At 36.6% G+C, this 17,580-nt stretch overlaps 1 pseudogene across 1 annotated transcript in view; it reads right to left on the bottom strand.

The window, feature by feature from the left end:
* The window catches only part of LOC148943448 (cytoplasmic dynein 1 intermediate chain 2-like), a 35,489-nt pseudogene extending 18,209 nt beyond the window's left edge, over positions 1 to 17,280 (bottom strand). The window contains exon 1 of the transcript XR_016142923.1: positions 17,037 to 17,280. The product of XR_016142923.1 is annotated as a cytoplasmic dynein 1 intermediate chain 2-like (transcript). The remainder of the gene's footprint in view (positions 1 to 17,036) is intronic.
* Positions 17,281 to 17,580: the final 300 nt, after the last annotated feature.

Genomic DNA, 17,580 nt, shown 5'->3' with positions numbered 1-17,580 from the left:
CCTGAGTTGAAAAAGTGTTCAACTTTTTGTTCGGTTTTGAAAGAAACAGAGAGATTATGTTTTTTAAAAAATCTTTCATATTTATCGCCAAGTTTCGGGATGCATGGTAAAACGATGAAAGTTTTTTTCTCAATTGCCGAGGTAACTGAATCAAGGGGTACAAACTCCCTATTTTGTTCTTTTATCTTTTTTAATCGTCTATCTGTTATATTTTCAATGAGTTTGATTGGGTAACCATTGCAGAAAAGAATATCCTTGACATAATTTAATTCAGAATTTATATGATTACGGGAACAAATTTTTAAAACTCTGTCGACTAAAGAGATTACTACCCCTCTTTTCACAGAAGGAAGAGAAATGTAGATATCGATCATTATGAGTCGGCTTTCTATATATAGAATATTCAAGACTAGGATTAGTTTTTATAATCAAAACATCCAAGAAAGGCAGTGTACCTGAATCTTCGAGTTCCATTGTGAACTGGAGATTCAGATCAAAAGAGTTAAAATGTGCCAAAAAATCACTTCCAGAGTCCTGTCCATTTTCCAAAACAGAAGGGATATCATCAACGAAAACAAACCATATAGAGTGTTTTAAGTTGAAACTATTCAAAGCAGATCGTTCTATGAAATCTATGTAAAAATTTGCCGAATAAGGAGACAAAACAGTGCCCATGCATAAGCCCATTATTTGAAGGAAAAATCTTTTTAAGAAATTAAAATAAGAAGAGAATTAATTGTAATGATGGAAGAGGATCATTATTTTATCAATTTCCAAAGCTCTGTTATTTAACTGGGTTCATTTCTCCTCTGATTTACTTAACAAGGTCTGGTCATAATTATGGAAATCACAAAAAGGGCACACAAAAACTGTATCGAAACTAGATAAGACGGTATTTTCTGTTGTACTTTGATTTTTTAACTTCTCAACAAGATCTATGGAGTTTTTTATATAGGATTTCTGTGTGTTTAAAAGAGGCTTAAAAATGGTGGCTAAGAAGCTTCCTATACCCGTAGCTGGAGAACTATAACATGCTACGATTGGACGTAACGGAATATCTTTCTTATGGATTTTAGGCAGACCATAAAACTTTGGGGCTGAACAACCTTTGGGATAACATTTTCTGTGTATTTGAGGGGTAATTAGTCTAGTATCTTTCAAAATTCCTAGTTCATTTCTCAACTTCTGTGTGTATTTGTCCGTGGGATCAAATTTTATTTCTTTGTAAATATTTTTATCCATTAAAAGGGTGTTAACTTTTAATTCATAATCTGCAGAATTCATAATTACAACTGTGTTTCCCTTGTCCGCTTTCGTTATCACTGTGTTTTTGTCTTTTTTTAAATTTCGGAGGTTTTTAATTTCTTCCTTTGATTGAGTTAAAAGTGATAAAGATGGCCTATAATCTATAATACTTTTTACAATTTCACTTCTGATCAGCTCTGAATTCTCGAATTCTCAGCGATAGCCAAAGACAGCAGACTCCACACCCGTAATAATTTCCGATGTATATATGTTTGTTTGAGTCATTACAAATGGCGGTTAAATAAAAAGAATACATAGCTCCTTGGATTTAAAAATCTTAGAGGGAAGATTTTCCAACGGAGGACCAAGACAAAACCTAGGAAGGAAAATCCGTGTTTGTTGAAACTGTTGAAATTCCAGTTTTGAGAATTTTTCCGATAAACGAGTTTTTCCTAAATGGAATATGTGTCTGAAAGACCTATGTGAGATTTGTAAAATCTGGTGAAAATCTCGAGGGGACAAAATCGGATATAATAAGGATTTTAAATTAAGTATTTTATTACGAAGGACGTATCTTCTGGATCTATGGTCTTTTAAAATATGTGTTAAAGTTTTGAAACCCATTCTCTGAATAAATGGGCCTTCAGATTGTGTGCCTAAATGTAGGTTGAAACGTAAAGAATATATATATATATATATATATATATATATATATATATATATATATATATATATATATATGTATGTTGAAACGTAAAGAATATGTAGGTTGAAACGTAAAGAATATATATATATATATATATATATATATATATATATATATATATATATATATATATATATATATAATTACTGAAAAAATACATATGTTTTTACTTTTATAACTTTAATAAATCAAACAATATTAACATTTTGATTATTAAATATATGTATATTAAACTGACAATCTATGTAAATTAAACTGACAATGCACATTCATTTGTATTTTTTTCAGTACAGTGCAAACTATGTTCTGGCCTTGGGAAGGCATAAGGGTTTTGAACCCTACTCATGTTAATTTCTCCTCCTTTTGAGTTTGACTCGATTATTTATTGTAATTTATGTGCGTTTTGGGCTTCATTTATTTATTGATGCTGATTTGTGGTAGTTTCAGGCTTGGTAATTATTTGATTTTATTTTTGCTCATTTCTGGTTTAATAGAGTTCTTTACTTTTCTTTGAAAAACTTATTTTGTGGAAAAGCTTTTTTTAATTAATTTCTGTTCGTTTTATATTGACATTGTCTTTTCAGGGAAAAAGAAAATAAGACTTTAAATCTTTTCGTTTTTTTAAGACTTTATAGTTGTTTTTTTTTTAGACTTTATATTTTCAATCAAATGAGCCCTTTTCGAAGTTCCTACGATAACTCCTTTGATACTTAGTTCCCTGGTCTAAACAAAAGAAAAAAATAATAATAATACATTGTACCCACATCGATCTTTACTAGGAAAATGTCAACCTTACCAATCACTTTTAACTATTAAAAAGGGCATAAATTACAACCCTTGCCCTGAGGGCTGTGAGGGGATTGTCATCCTCAAAGACCTAATTTCCAGAACTTTCAGCTACGTTAAAAAAAACGGCTATCTAAAAATTTTGATTGGCTGTGTATGGGGAAATGGTGGAATTGAGAGGGAGATTTTAGTTGCTCTCCAATCACTTTCAACTATTAAAAAAGGCACTAGCCCTTTCAATTTCCAATCGAATGAGCCTTTTTGAAGTTTCTATGACAACTCTTTCAATAAAAATCTTATATGCCCCCAGGGCATAACTTACAACCCTTGCCCAGAGGGCTGAGGAGGGGGGTGTCATCCTCAAAGACCTAATTTCCAGAATTTTCAACTACATTGAACAAAATGGCTATCTCAAAATTTTGATTGGATGTGTTTGGGGAAATGGTGGGTGTGAGAGGGGGGTTAGCTGCTCTCCAGTCACTTTTGACTATTAAAAACAGCACTAGCCCTTTTACTTTCCAATCAAATGAGCCCTTTTTGAAGTTACTACAACAACACTGTCTATAAAAACCTTAAATGCCCCCAGGGCATAACTTAAAACCCTTACCCTGAGGGCTGTGGGGGGAGTGTCATCCTCAGAGATATAATTTCTGGACCTTTCAACTACGTTGAACAAAATGGCTATCTCAAAATTTGATTGGATGTGTTTGGATAAATGGTGGGCATGGAAGGGGTGTTAATTGCCTTCCAATCACTTTCGACTGTTGAAAAGGGCACTAGTCATTTCAATTTCCACTCAAATGAGCCCTTTTTGAAGTTTCTATGACAACACTTTCTATATAAATCTTATATGTCCCCAGGACATAACTTACAACCCTTGCCCTGAGGGTTGTGGGGGGTTGTCATCCTCAAAGACCTAATTTCCAGAACTTTTTAGCTATGTCAAACCAAATAGTTATCTCAAAACTTTGATTGGATGTGTTTGGGGAAATGATAGGTGTGAGAGGGGGTTAGTTATCCTCCAATGACTTTCGACTATTAAAAAGGGCATAAGCCTTTCTAATTTCCAATTGAATGAGCCGTTTTAGAAGTTTCTACAACATCACTATCTATAAAAACCTTATATGCCCCCAGGGCATAACTTACAACCCTTGCCCTGAGGGGGTTATCATCCTCAAACACCTAATTTCTAAAACTTTTAACTATGTTGAACAAAATGGATATCTCAAAATTTTGATTGGATGTGTTTGAGGAAAGGTGGGCGTGAGAGCGGGGTTAGTTGCCCTCCAATCACTTTTGACTGATAAAAACAGCAGTAGCCCTTTAAATTTCCAATTGAATGAGTCCTTTTTCAAGTTTCTACAACAAAGCTTTCAATAAAAACCTTATATGCCCCCAGGGCGTAACTTACAACCCTTACCCTGAGGGCTCTAGGGGGAGTGTCATCTTCGAAGATATAATTTCTGGACCTTTCAACTACTTTGAATAAAATGTTTATCTTAAAATTTTGATTGGATGTGTTTGGATAAATGGTGGGCATGAAAGGGGTGTTAGCTCCCTTCCAATCACTTTCAACTATTAAAAAGGGCAATAGCCATTTCAATCTCCAATCAGATGAGCCCTTTTTGAAGTTTCTATGACAACACTTTCTATAAAAAATCTTATATGCCCCCAGGGCATAACTTACAAACCTTGCCCTAAGGGCTGTGGGGGGGTTGTCATCCTCAAAGACCTAATTTCCAGAACTTTCAACTACATGGAACAAAATGGCTATCCCAAAATTTTGATTGGATGTGTTTGGGGAAAAGGTGGGCATGAGAGGGGGGTTAGTTGCCCTCACATTACTTTTGACTACTAAAAAGAGCACTAGCCCTTTGAATCTCGAATGAAATGAGCCTTTTTTGAAGTCTCTATGACAACACTTTCCATAAAAGCCTTATATGCCCCCAGGGCATAACTTACAACCCTTGTCCTGAGGGTTCTGGGGAGAGTGTAATCCTCAAAAATTTAATTTCCAGACTTTTTAGCTATGTTAAACAAAATGGCTATCTCAAAATTTTGATTGGGTGTGTTTGGGGAAAGTCCTTTTGGAAGTTTCAACAACATCACTATCTATAAAAACCTTATATAACACCAGGGCATAACTTACAACCCTTGTCCCGGGGGCTCAGGAGGGGTTATCATCCTCAAAGACCTAATTTCTAAAACTTTTAACTACGTTGAACAAAATGGCTATCTAAAATTTTCATTGGATGTGTTTGGGGAAATTTGGGCATGAGAGAGGGGTTAGTTGCCCTCAAATCACTTTTGACAATTTAAAACAGCACTAGCCCTTTGAATTTCCAATCGAATGAGGCCTTTTTCAAGTTTCTATGACAATGCTTTCAATATAAACAATACGTGTCCCCAGGGCATAACTTACAGCCCATACCCCGAGGGATGTGAGGGGAGTGTCATCTTCGAAGATATATTTTCTGGACCTTTAAACTACTTTGACAAAAATGGGTATCTCAAAATTTTGATTGGATGCGTTTGGATAAAAAGTAGGTGTGTAAGGGGTGTTAGTGGTCTTCCAATCACTTTTAACTATTAAAAAGGGCACTAGCCATTTCAATTTCCAATCATATGAGCCCTTTTTGAAGTTTCTATGACAATGCTTTCTATAAAAATCTTATATGCCCCCAGGGATAACTTACAGCTCTTGCCCTGAGGGCTTTGGTGGGGTTGTCATCCTCAAAGACCTAAATTCCAGAACTTTCAACTATATTGAACAAAATGGCTATCTCAAAATTTTGATTGGCTGTGTTTGGGGAAAAGGTGGGTGTGAGAGGGGGGTTAGTTGCCCTCCAATCACTTTCGACTATTGAAAAGGGCACTAGCCCTTTGAATTTCAAATTGAATGAGCCTTTTTTGAAGTTTCTATGGCAATACTTTCTATAAAGACCTTATATGTCCCAGGGTATAACTTACAACCCTTGCCTTGAGGGCAGTGGTTGAGTGTCCTCCTCAAAAATATAATTTATATCTGGAAATCAACTATGCTAAACAAAAGGCTTTCTCAAGATTTTGATTGGATGTGTTTGGGGAAATGGTGGGCATGGAAGGGGTGTTAGTTGCCTTCCAATCACTTTCGACTTAAAAAGGGCTCAAGCCATGCCAATTTCCAATCAAATGAGCCCTTTTTGAAGTTTCTACAACAACTCCTTTGATATGAAGGGTCCTGGTCTAAAGTACACTCACTTTCAACTTTTGACTATTAAAAAGGGCACTAGCCCTTTGAATTTCCAATCAAATGCACCCTTTTTAAGTTTTTACAACAAATCTTTCAATAAAACCCTTATATGCCCCCAAAGCATAACTTGTAACCCTTGCCCTGAGGGCTCTGAGGGGGAGGGGTTGGCATCCTCAAAGATTTGAATTTCGAATTGAATGAGCCCTTTTTCGAGTTTATATAACAAATATTTCAATAAAAACCTTATATGCCCTCAAGGCATAACTAATAACCCTTGCCCTGAAAACTGTGGGGGGAGTGTTCGCTCAAAAATTTCCAGAACTCTCAACTATGTTGAACAAAATGGCTATCTCCAAATTTTGATTGGATGTGTTTAGGGAAATGGTGGGCATAGAAGGGGGGTAGTTGCCTTCCAATCACTTTCGACTATTCAAAAGGGAACTATCCATTTCAATTTCCAATCAAATGAGCCCTTTTTGAAGTTTCTATGACAATGCTTTCTATAAAAACCTTATATGCTCCCAGGGGATAAATTACAATGCTTGAACTGAGTACTGTGAGGGGGGGGGGTTGTCATCCTAAAAGACTTAATTTCCAGAACTTTCAACTATATTGAACAAAATGGCCATCTCAAAATTTTGATTGGATGTGTTTGGGGAAAAGGTGGGCATGAGAGGCGGGTTAGTTGCAATCCAATCACTTTTGACTATTAAAAAGGGCACTAGCCCTTTAAATTTCCAATCAAATGAGCCTTTTTCGAAGTTTCTATGACAATGCTTTCTATAAAAAACCTTATATGCCCCAAGGGCATAACTTACAACCCTTGCCCTGAGGGCTGTGGGGGAGTGTCCTCCTCAAAACATAATTTCTATCTGGAAATCAACTATGCTGAACAAAATAGCTATCTCAAAATTTTGACCAGATGTGTTTTGGGAAATGGTGGGCGTGGAAGGGGTGTTAGTTGCCTTGCAATCACTTGTGACTATTAAAAATGGCACAAGCCACTTTAATTTCCAATTGAATGAGCCCTTTTCAAAGTTTCTACAACAACTTCTTCAATATAAAGTGCCCTGGTCTAAAGGAAAGAAAAAATAATATATTGTGCCAATATTGTTCTTATATGCCCCCAGGGCATAACTTAAAACCCTTGCCCTGAGGGCTGTGGGGGAGTGGAAATCAACTATGCTGAACAAAATGGCTATCTAAAAATTTTGATTGGATGTGTGTGGGGAAATGGTGGGCATGGAAGGGGTGTTAGTTGCCTTCCAATCACTTTTGACTATTAATAAGGGCACTAGTCTTTCCAATTTCCAATTGAATAAGCCCTTTTCCAAGTTTCTATGACAACTCCTTTATACAAAGTGCCCTTGTATCAAAGAAGAAGAAAATAAATAATACATTGTGCCAACATTGTTCTTTACTAAGGCAGCGCTATTGTGCTGCCCATGATTTATTTTCTCTAGGGACTTGTTGTGAGTTTCACTATTGCAAGTCCTCTAACTTCAGATTTCATTTACAATTTGGTATGATCATCCCTGTCACATATATTCCAACTACAGATTTCTCTGTCTTTTACTTTCATTTGGGATTTATTGTGAGGCTTTTTGTTGCATGTATTCTAACTTCATTTGCCTTAGCTGTTTGGATTTATTCAAATCATGTATAATTTTGCTTGATGTAATGGATATGAAACATTTCTTTCCCAGATTTCCCCTGGTCGTTATATTTTTGCTTTAATTGTATTGTAAGGCCTATATAATTCAGTAATAACCACAAATTTCTAATGTCTATCCCCTGAAATTTTTAAATTATGCATAGGCACAATCATCATTTTACTCTTTTACTTCAAGTCATAGAGCAGCAAATCAGCAATATCAGTTGAAATAAGAAACAATGATGTGAATTAAATTTCTCCTTCCATTTATCCTTTGAAACTATGCTTTTTTTTGTAAATTTGGCACCCTGGGATTGTCTGGCCTGAAAAATGACAGGGTGGACTTGTAGCTGGAGTTCCATCAATACACTCTCTCAGCTGTTGGCACACTTAGTGCTTGAGTTTTGTGTAACACTAGCTTCCTTACAATTCAAGGGAGATAAACAACTCCTTCAAAATATCCAGCAGCATGTATCCAAAATACCATATAACCCAACAACCCTCCTGTGCCATGAGAGGCTTGCAGCATTAAAAATTCCAACCCTTAGCTAAAGTAGAAAAAGAGGTGAAATCAGCACAGTATTCAATCAACTACAAGCCAACTCTTACTTGTCAATTCAAGCCCTATCTCTATCACCCTGACCAGAGAATCTGGGGAAGCTCCCAAAAAATTTCCAAACAAGCTACTAACCACAAAAAATGTTACCACTCCCCCCCCAACTGTGCTACTCTACTTTTAAACTCCCTAAGTAATTGAACTATCCAACATCAAACCCTTGGAACATCCAAAGAAGGTGTCAACAAGGACTGGGGCCAAAACGAGTGGTGTGTACACTTGGATGCATAAGTGTTCTCAGCCAAACTTTGAAGTCAATACTGGCAGGCATACCACAAGGAAAAATCCTTCTATGCCAGCATAATAGAATTTAAGGTCATTTAAAGTAGTAATATTATATTTCATGTTTATTCAAAATATTCTGCCATTAGGACCAAAAATATAAAATAATGCTGGGAGAGTGTTGGCCTCTATCAACTAGTAGATTTAAATGGTATGACCTCTATTTCTCCTGTATAAAAGTATAGAGAGTTTCAGCTTAGCAGAGTAAGAAAGCTTCCACATTCCAGGTATCACTTTGGCAGGATGTCTTTCCATGTCTTCCAAACTTTTTTAAAATAATGAGGCTATAGATATTACAAGTGCAAGCTTGGGTCAAACTAATCCTTTATACATAAGACTAATTGTTTTGGGGAAACAATTGAAAAGGGTATATTTAATCAGCCCAAAAGTTGAACTAGCACCAGCAGCAGACTTCTTAGCATGGGTACTGAATTTTAATTTATAGTCAATGGTAACTCAAGATCTCAATCACTATTTGCAGAGGAGATTAAGCAGCCAGAGAGTAAATAAGAGAGTCAAAGATTCTAAAGATACCAAAGTGAATGACATGACACTTAGCAACATTGTATTCAGAATCATCAAATAGCTACAAACTAGGCTTGGGGCTAATTGCAGACAGTTCAACCAGAGGGCACTTGGTCACCCATATAGCGCATATTGTGCCCCAGCTCAATCACATCCTCCATAAAAGGGATAGGAAGAAGTTGCAGACTAATTATTTTAAATTTGCAAAAAAATTTATGTACCTCCCAAGGTCCACCCAAAATTGGTACCTCATAAATAATTTGCCAGTTAATGATGCCCTGTCTGTCCTTTTTGGGAGGATGTACAAGCAAACAGCTTTCTGCATTGGTCCTTATGATCAATTAGCTTATTTTGTTTTATTTTTTTAATTTAAGTGATATTCTACCTATTTTGGATACTGGTTAATGTGATCTCAATGCACTTTTATATATATTATGAATCTTTCAGTGTATGCCCTTTTCTTTTTGTGTTTACTCTACTGTTTTTGTCTCTTGAGTGGGTAATAAATGCTTGATTGATTAAAATTAGCTAGAATGAAAGTGAAAATGTCATTTGATGCCTTTTTTATGCTCTTTCATCATTCACTAATTGCTTCTGGGGCTAATTGCAGCTTGAGCCCCTAGAACAAACAAAAAGCATCAAATGATGTTCTCACTTTCATCCTAGCTAAATTATTACCTTAAATCGCACTTGCTAGCGATAGGACGAATCCTGTGTCCGCCAGCTTCAGTGATGATAGTTAATCATCATTTGTGGCGTCCCAAATGGTGCACCACGGTTTGTTGAGCCACTCTCTATCCACTGATGACTTAAACGCATCCACGCTGGTAGATGTTACTGTTTTTTCACTAAGGGAGTTCCACAAGCTGACAACTCTATTTGAGAAGAACTTGTTCCTTAGTCTGGTGTTGGCTGGTTTTCGGAATTGCTTTTGAGAATGACCACGAGTTCTGTTTGAATTGTCCGGTTGAAAAAGGCCAGGAATGGTATCCTCAGCATTTAGGAGCTTGTATGCTGTTATCACATCACCTCGTTTGTGACGATATGTTAGAGATGGTATTCTAAGCTTACGGAGACGGGATGGATAAGGGACATCATAGAGGTCTCTAATACATTTCGTTGCCCTCCTCTGGACTGATTCTAAAGCTGCTTGGTCTGTCTTATTGATTGGGCATGCGATACACATTCCAAACTCTAGCCTTGGTCAAACTAGACTCTTGTATAGCTTGGTCATAACAGTTGGAGATCTGCTAGTGAATGTTCTTTTGATTAAGCCAAGAGTCTGATTAGCCTTCACAATAGTCGCTTGTGCATGAATATGAAATTTCAATTCATCGTCTACCAGGACACCAAGATCTCTCGCCGCGTGGCTGCTCGAAATCGCATTTCGGGACCCATCCCTACAATCCATATGGTACTGAGTGTGTGGGTTTTTCTTCCCAAGGTGGAGAGTCTTGCATTTTGATGCGTCGAATTCAAGCCTCCAAATATTAGTCCAGTGAGTAAATGTATCGAGGTCCAGTTGGATCGACTTAATATTCTTTGCTGTGTCTGCACGACCGATAAGTTTCGAGTCATCAGCGTAGAGGCTTACTTTGTTATTTAGGATTTTTGGCACGTCATTTATATATATATTAAATAAAGTCGGACCCAAAACCGTGCCCTGGGGGACACCACTTCCAACAGCGGCCACCTTGGAGAAAAACGTCCTTCCATCCTCGCCAAATACTTTAACCGTCTGTTTCCTATCTGTTAAGAACTGCATCACCCACTCAACTACACCGCCACTCACCCCAATAGCTTGGAGCTTGATTCGAAGTCTTTTATGGCAGACTTTGTCAAACGCCTTTGCCAAATCGAGTAGTATGATATCGACTGGGAACCCCTGGTCTAGAAGATCGGTGATATAATTATAAGAATCAATCAAGTTTGTTTCAACCGACCAACCAGACCTAAAGCCATGCTGACATGATGAGAACAGTCTATTGGTTGTCAAGTGTTTCAGGATTGCAGTGTTAACAATCTCTTCTGGTAGCTTACTGACTGAAGTGGTGACACTGATTGGCCGGTAATGGCTTGTGTCTTCTTTGCTGCCACCCTTATGTATGGAAGTTATGTGGGCCGTGTACCAATCCTGCGAGATACACTTTTCATCAAGGGATTTCTGAAAAAGGTGAGTGAGCGGGCCTGATAGTTCAACATGCAATTCTTTAAGAAGCCTTGGGTGTACACCATCAGGTCCCACCGACTAATTTGGATTCAACTTTTTTAGGCGTGCCTCTACATCTACCCTATTGACGGTACGCGGGGGCATCGGGGTTATGAGGGTATCGGTGGGGGGGTCTGGAAGAGGGGCATTATCAGGTGGAGTAATTACAGATGTAAACTGCCTATTTACGGCGTTGGCAATTTCTATTGGGTCATCTGTTATACAGTCATTATCTTTAAGTTGCGTAACAGAGTGTCTACCAGGTTTACGGGCTGAGGCATAATTCCAAAAGCGATTTGGATTTAACTTGCTTGCAGCTGCTACAGCCTCCTCATGCTGTTCAAATAACTTTCTGAATAGATTTCTGACTTGATTTCGTGTCTTGGTATATTTTGTGTAGTGGTTCTTATCGTGTATATTCTGTTTATATAGTTTCCAATACCTTTTATTTTTGTTTCTTGCTCTCTTTAATTTTTTAGTCACAAATGGTAGCGTTTTGGGTTTACGAACTCATCTTACTACAGTATTTTTCTCTGAAACCTCTAGAAGTATTTTCTTCATCATATTCCACGATTTATCAACATCATTCTCAGTGATAAAGGACCGATCGTGCCCCACCAACTCTTGCTTCATCAGACGGTAATCTCTATACACATGTTTGGTAAAAACTGATTTTTCTGGATAGAGCCTAAGGGAGGATCGTATGGTAGCGTGATCGCTAGCACTAAAGGGTGGTAGTGGGGCCACGTCTAAGAGCGCTTCATGGTCGTGTACTATTACAAGGTCCAGCAATGATGGGGGGTGGCCATCCCGGTGCCTAGTCGGAAAATTTACAGCTTGGTAAAGTGAATAGTTAGCTAGACACTCAAGAAATGGTACAACTGATTTCTGTCCAGAAGAGCCACAGCCATCTATCAATTAGACGGAAGGTATGTTAGAATCACCGAGTATGAGAAGGTGAGCTGTCCTTGTAATATGTCTGTCTCTTGAGTGGACCACTTCAACCAGTGACATTTCTCCAGGAATTGACCTAAGATTTCTGTAAATTGTCCCAAAATGTCTACTTTCACATCAGCCGGGGCTAGAAATCCATACTAAGTAAGGCTTATATTCAGTATTAATATTTCTTACCTGGAAAGTATCTCAGATGTATAGGACGATTCCCCTTCCTTTCTCCTTTGATAGGTTGCTGATTATTTTGTATCCCGGTATCTGTATCTGTTGTTCTGTCAGAGGGATAGCAGTCCTTTTTGGTTTCACTTCATAGAAGGCATAAATATCTGAAGCGCCTGATGTAATAACACACTTAATTTCTTGAAACTTTGAAGTTAGACAGTCAACATTGCTGAAAATAACACTAAGGGGACTAATCTTCGCAAAGCTTCCACTATCAGAGGGAGTTGATGATTTTTCAGAACTCAGTGATTCAATGGTTTGTCCAGATCTAGCACTGTAAAAACAATTGTCCCACTCCCCACTAGCAAAAGCATCACTTACATCTAATAATTCACTAGAAGAGATTCTCTGTACAGGTTTCGGCAGCCCAGAGTTCCATATGAGTTGGAGGGGCTGGAGGTAGCAAGTTTTTGATATGATTTTGCCACCCCAAATCCCAATATCCGTCTCTCCATTTGCTCACCAAACTTGGATCTCTTCATAGAGCTTGGCTCTTTTAGTCCAGTCTGCTTTGGATACGTTGTTCCTTAACTAAATTCTGCCAGTTCCTGTATTTTCACACGACTCTTGGAGAAATTTTTTATTTGTTTCATGGTTGACAGTGTAAAAAATGATAGGTGAGTTTGTGTTAGTTTGGTTGTTCGAGTTGGCTAAGCGACGGGGATTTATGACGGATATATTTGGAAGGCTATACTCTTGGGACAAACACTGCTGAATAAACTGTCAGTCTTCTGGTTTTGCCGGCACTCCAAAAACAACAAGGTTCAGTTTACGTCTCTGTCTGTCTCTATCTTTGACTATTAACTGCTTCATTTTGATCTCTGAGTGGCTGTCAAGATAGGTTTTTAAAGCTTGTACCTGCGAGACTACAAGACAATTCAGCAAGTCCTGGTCAACGGCGGTACCAGTCGTTTGCTCAAGGGTATCTATCCGTGTCTCAATGGCTTGCAATCTACGATCCTTGTCTTCAATCACTTCATGCTTAAACTCACTAAAAGACATTTTGACGGCATCTTTAATTTTCACATCAAGATCCTGAATAACCGATAGGGCTGGTTGAATCGGTTCAAGGGATTTGGTAATAACATTTTGCATATCTGATGCATTTAGTCTTGCTTGTTTGTCACCTTTACACATAGGACAATGTCACTCGCATCCGCTACGCCTTGTCATCTTTGTTAAGAGAGCATACTCCGGCACAGTCATTTCAGGACAATCTATACAAAGCCATTGATTGCAACCATCACAATTCATTGCACTTGATTCTTCATCTAAATTACAACCGCAAACTGCACACTGTTCAGGTCCCTTTTTTGGACTCGTGCTAGGTTGTTTTGGTGGCATTTTTACAAGTATAGGACGAATAGTGCACTGTGGTTTTACTCTATCGGCACCAAATTTAAAAAAGCGGGATTACTTGAAAAATGTTCTGGAACATCAATGTTTAAAAAAAAACTTCACAGGTGTGTAATTTGTCGATTCTAAGAAAGCTAAATTTATTGCCTTGACGATTTTTGAGGTAGACAGAATGTGGGAAGTGCAATACTCAAATCACCTAGTCCCAGCAGTTTAAGGATTAAAGTCCCGCTGGTACCAATTCGGCCTCTTGTTTGTTTGTTATTGCTCCCTTCTGCACAAATTATCCACCAAAAAAACGCAAAAACGGACGAGCCAACGTAATCAATGGTGTTTTTAGTATTGAGCGTTTGGCAACTGCGCTATATTGCTGGCTGCAAATTCGGACGAAAGAGAAGGACACTGAAACTCAGCCTGGCCTTATTTACAAATAAACACACAGCTGTTTATTAGCAGACAAAGGACAAGTCCCTTGTGAATAGAAAATAACAATTTTCTAACATCAAAATGCAGGTAAATAGAGTGAAACACCAGGGAAAACCTCTTAAAAAAGAAACTTAATATCAAATATAAGCAGATATGGTAAAATATGGATAGAAATAAATGTTCTCTGCAAATATAGCCCTCTGCAAATTTACCATGAACTTTACCCCCCACCCTAATGTGAAAATATATACCCTGAATTGTTGGTAGCAAAGTTTTGAATAAAAAAATCAGCCATACTTTTAGTTGATGGCCTTCAGAAAATGCACACTTAAATTGAAATAGTAGAAAAGTGGTTTATAATTTGGTGGTGTAATAAATGAGGTCTGAATTGTTATAAATAAGTATTTTTGGAATATATTACTCTTGAACAACTTATTTATATACTAGTGATATGTTTTAATCACTTTTAAATACCTTAACTAGTATTGATAACTTCTCTGTGTGGTTACAAAACTGATATACCTTTGGGGTCCCTTTAAGGGCTCAAGATGCAATTATTGAATTATGAAAGAGCATAAAAAAAGGCAACATATGACATCTTCACTTTCATCCTAGCTAAATTGTATAACCAACTACAAATTTACCCTATGTTAACCCTTTTCTGACTTCTAAGTCTTGGAAATTTTTATACTTGATAGGTCTATATCTATTTGAATTTAGACAATACCAAATTATACCTTAATTTTTAGTTTTAGTATTGAAATTCTTATTATTTGAGTAGAATTTAAAGCTATATCAATGGATTTTTTCTAAATCCAAGAAAAGAATTTGCAGATCTTTGAAACCTCATTAATTGGGATTGAGCAAAATTCTGAAGCTGAAAATACTTTTCTTGTACTTTATTTAAGCAAAAGATCTATTTTGCAAGGTTTCGATATTTCTACAGGTCAGTGCCCTCTAAAGGGAGAAAGAGTGGAGGTAGGTACTTAAGTTGGCACAACTTAAAAAAAAATTCAATTTCTTCCATGCTAAAATCTTTTGAAATTGCCAAATAAATTGTTCTTATAGATAGCATTCATCCTGGTCATTGTTAATTCTGTTTTTTTTTAAATGATAGATAAAGCTTTGGCAAAAATACAAAATATTAATACAACCTAACCTCAATTCAAAATCAACAGACTTGGTCAAGGCAAAAGGCCTCAACCAAGTCTGTTGAACTTGGCTGGCATGAACACTACCTATAAGAACAATTTATACCAGCAACTTCAAAAGATTTACACATTGCATTTTAGCATGGAGAAAATTGAAATTTTTTTCCTTTAAGTTGGAAAAAGAAGGAAAAAAGAAGAAAGACTTGATGATAAAGGTTCTCCCCTTGGATAATATGTTAACTAGGATCAGTATATATATTTTAAAGTAAGAATTGTTTTCTACACATGTCTCCTTATCAGAAGTCACAATTCTAAAATTTTACTGTCAATAATATGATTTGGTAAAAATTTACCCAGGGATGGGTCTACAGGTTAAAGTATGTCCAGGGAAGGTGGTTTGAAATACCTACCTCTACTCCTTCTCTCTCCAGAGGAGCCTGACCTTTAAAAATTTGTGTGTTATAAAAGTAAAACCTTGCAAAATAGATCTTCTGCTTAAATGAAGTACAACAGAATTGTTTTCAGCATCACAACTTTGCTCAATCCTAATTTATAAGGTTTTAAAGAAATGCAAATACATTTCTAAATTTTGGAAAAAAAACATTGATATGGCTTAAAATTCTACTCAAATAACAAGAATTGCATTTTCAGAATTAAAACCAGAGAAAAAAAAACTGATAACTGAAAATTAAGGTAAAATGTTGTTTTGTCAAAACTTCAATAGGTGGCCCTATAGACCCATCATGCAGGCAAATTTCAGGGTCCTCTAGAAGAAGAAGGAGTGGAGGTAGGTACTTCAAAATACCTTCCAAGGACACAGGGCAAAAAAACAGTATCCAATTGAGCAAAATTATGTAAAACTAAAACCCTCACATCTTGTTACCAAAGAGGAATTGAGAAGAATAGGGTATATTAATGAATGGCTAAAAATCTAAGCTATGCATCAATATGGTTATTATTCAGATTATTTAAGATCAACCACTTGAAACTATTAGTTTATTGACTTACCTGCAGGGACTTTGGAAATGCCAATTACCCTATTTTGATGTATAGCCCATATCCTTTTAGTGTTTCAGTTTTATTCATATATAAACAGAAAGCTGATTTTCTTTTGATTCTAAAAATGTAACTTTTATTGCTTGATATCTATTCTATAAATCATAAATATTTAAATATAATTTTTCTTTTCAATTGCTTATCAAAACAGAGACTACATTTTAATTTGTGCTGACAAATCATTGGTGAAAATTTGACCAAGAAGGCAGGTTCTTGTTACTGCCCTCACATTGCTTCATGTTGTAGTAAAAAGGGGTGGTCCAAAAACCCATTGCTATTTTTCCGGAATGCCAAAGAAAAGTGGTCTTTCCCAAAAAGTGGTCTTTTACCCTACTTTAGCCTGTAGACCCATCCCTGAAAGTTTCATTTTCCTAACCTAACCTCTTTCCAAGATAGCCTAAAGTATAATTTTACTATAGAGAGTTCATACATTAAGCCATATGAATCTATTTTCTTTTAGTTTTGTAGCCTAGCCTATATGTCCCAAGGCTAGGTTATGTAGTACCACCAGACAGGGATATTCTCAGAAGTGACAATGACATACAGTTTAATCCTTTGATCAGCATACTTCTTTTAGTTTTGTAAAACACTAGAACCTTATCATAAGTTTTATTACCTATAAATCTTCTTCTTTCTTCTATTTAACAGCAGGCGGGCTTTTCAGTAAAACTATTTAGCCCTTTTCCTTCTGCTTCACTCTGTGGGCTACAGAGCTACTGGCTTGATTGCCTCATATTTATTAGATATATTCAGATATCTTTCAGCAGATCTTTCGACTCTAGGAGTTCAAATATAAGATGATAGATGTCGATTTCTATGCTCTGTGTGCAGGTATAGTTGGCTAGGCTCTTGACTGATAGTGGGATTTTGTGGTGTTTGAAGTATTTTAACTGTTTAGAAAGCAAGGTATGTTGTGCAGACATCAGCATATTACATTCAAATAGGCAATGGTCAATTGTTTCATTATTCATATTACAATGCCTGCAAAGAGGGGACAGGGGAATTGAACCACTTGAATTAGAAATCTTATATGAGAATGCAAGGAAATTTAGTCCATTTGTTCCAGAACGAATTCTATGATAAATTTTAAAGAGATACTTATTGGGAAAGGGGGAAAGGATAGGATTGATCTTATTAAAATTAATATCTGATATCCTCCA

Source organism: Artemia sp. Qi Xiang Cuo, chromosome 15 (assembly GCF_049724085.1).
Source record: "Artemia sp. Qi Xiang Cuo chromosome 15, ASM4972408v1, whole genome shotgun sequence".
Classification (NCBI taxonomy): domain Eukaryota; kingdom Metazoa; phylum Arthropoda; class Branchiopoda; order Anostraca; family Artemiidae; genus Artemia; species Artemia sp. Qi Xiang Cuo.
The sequence above is the reverse complement of the archived record's forward strand: the minus strand, read 5'-3'. Positions and strand labels throughout refer to the sequence as shown.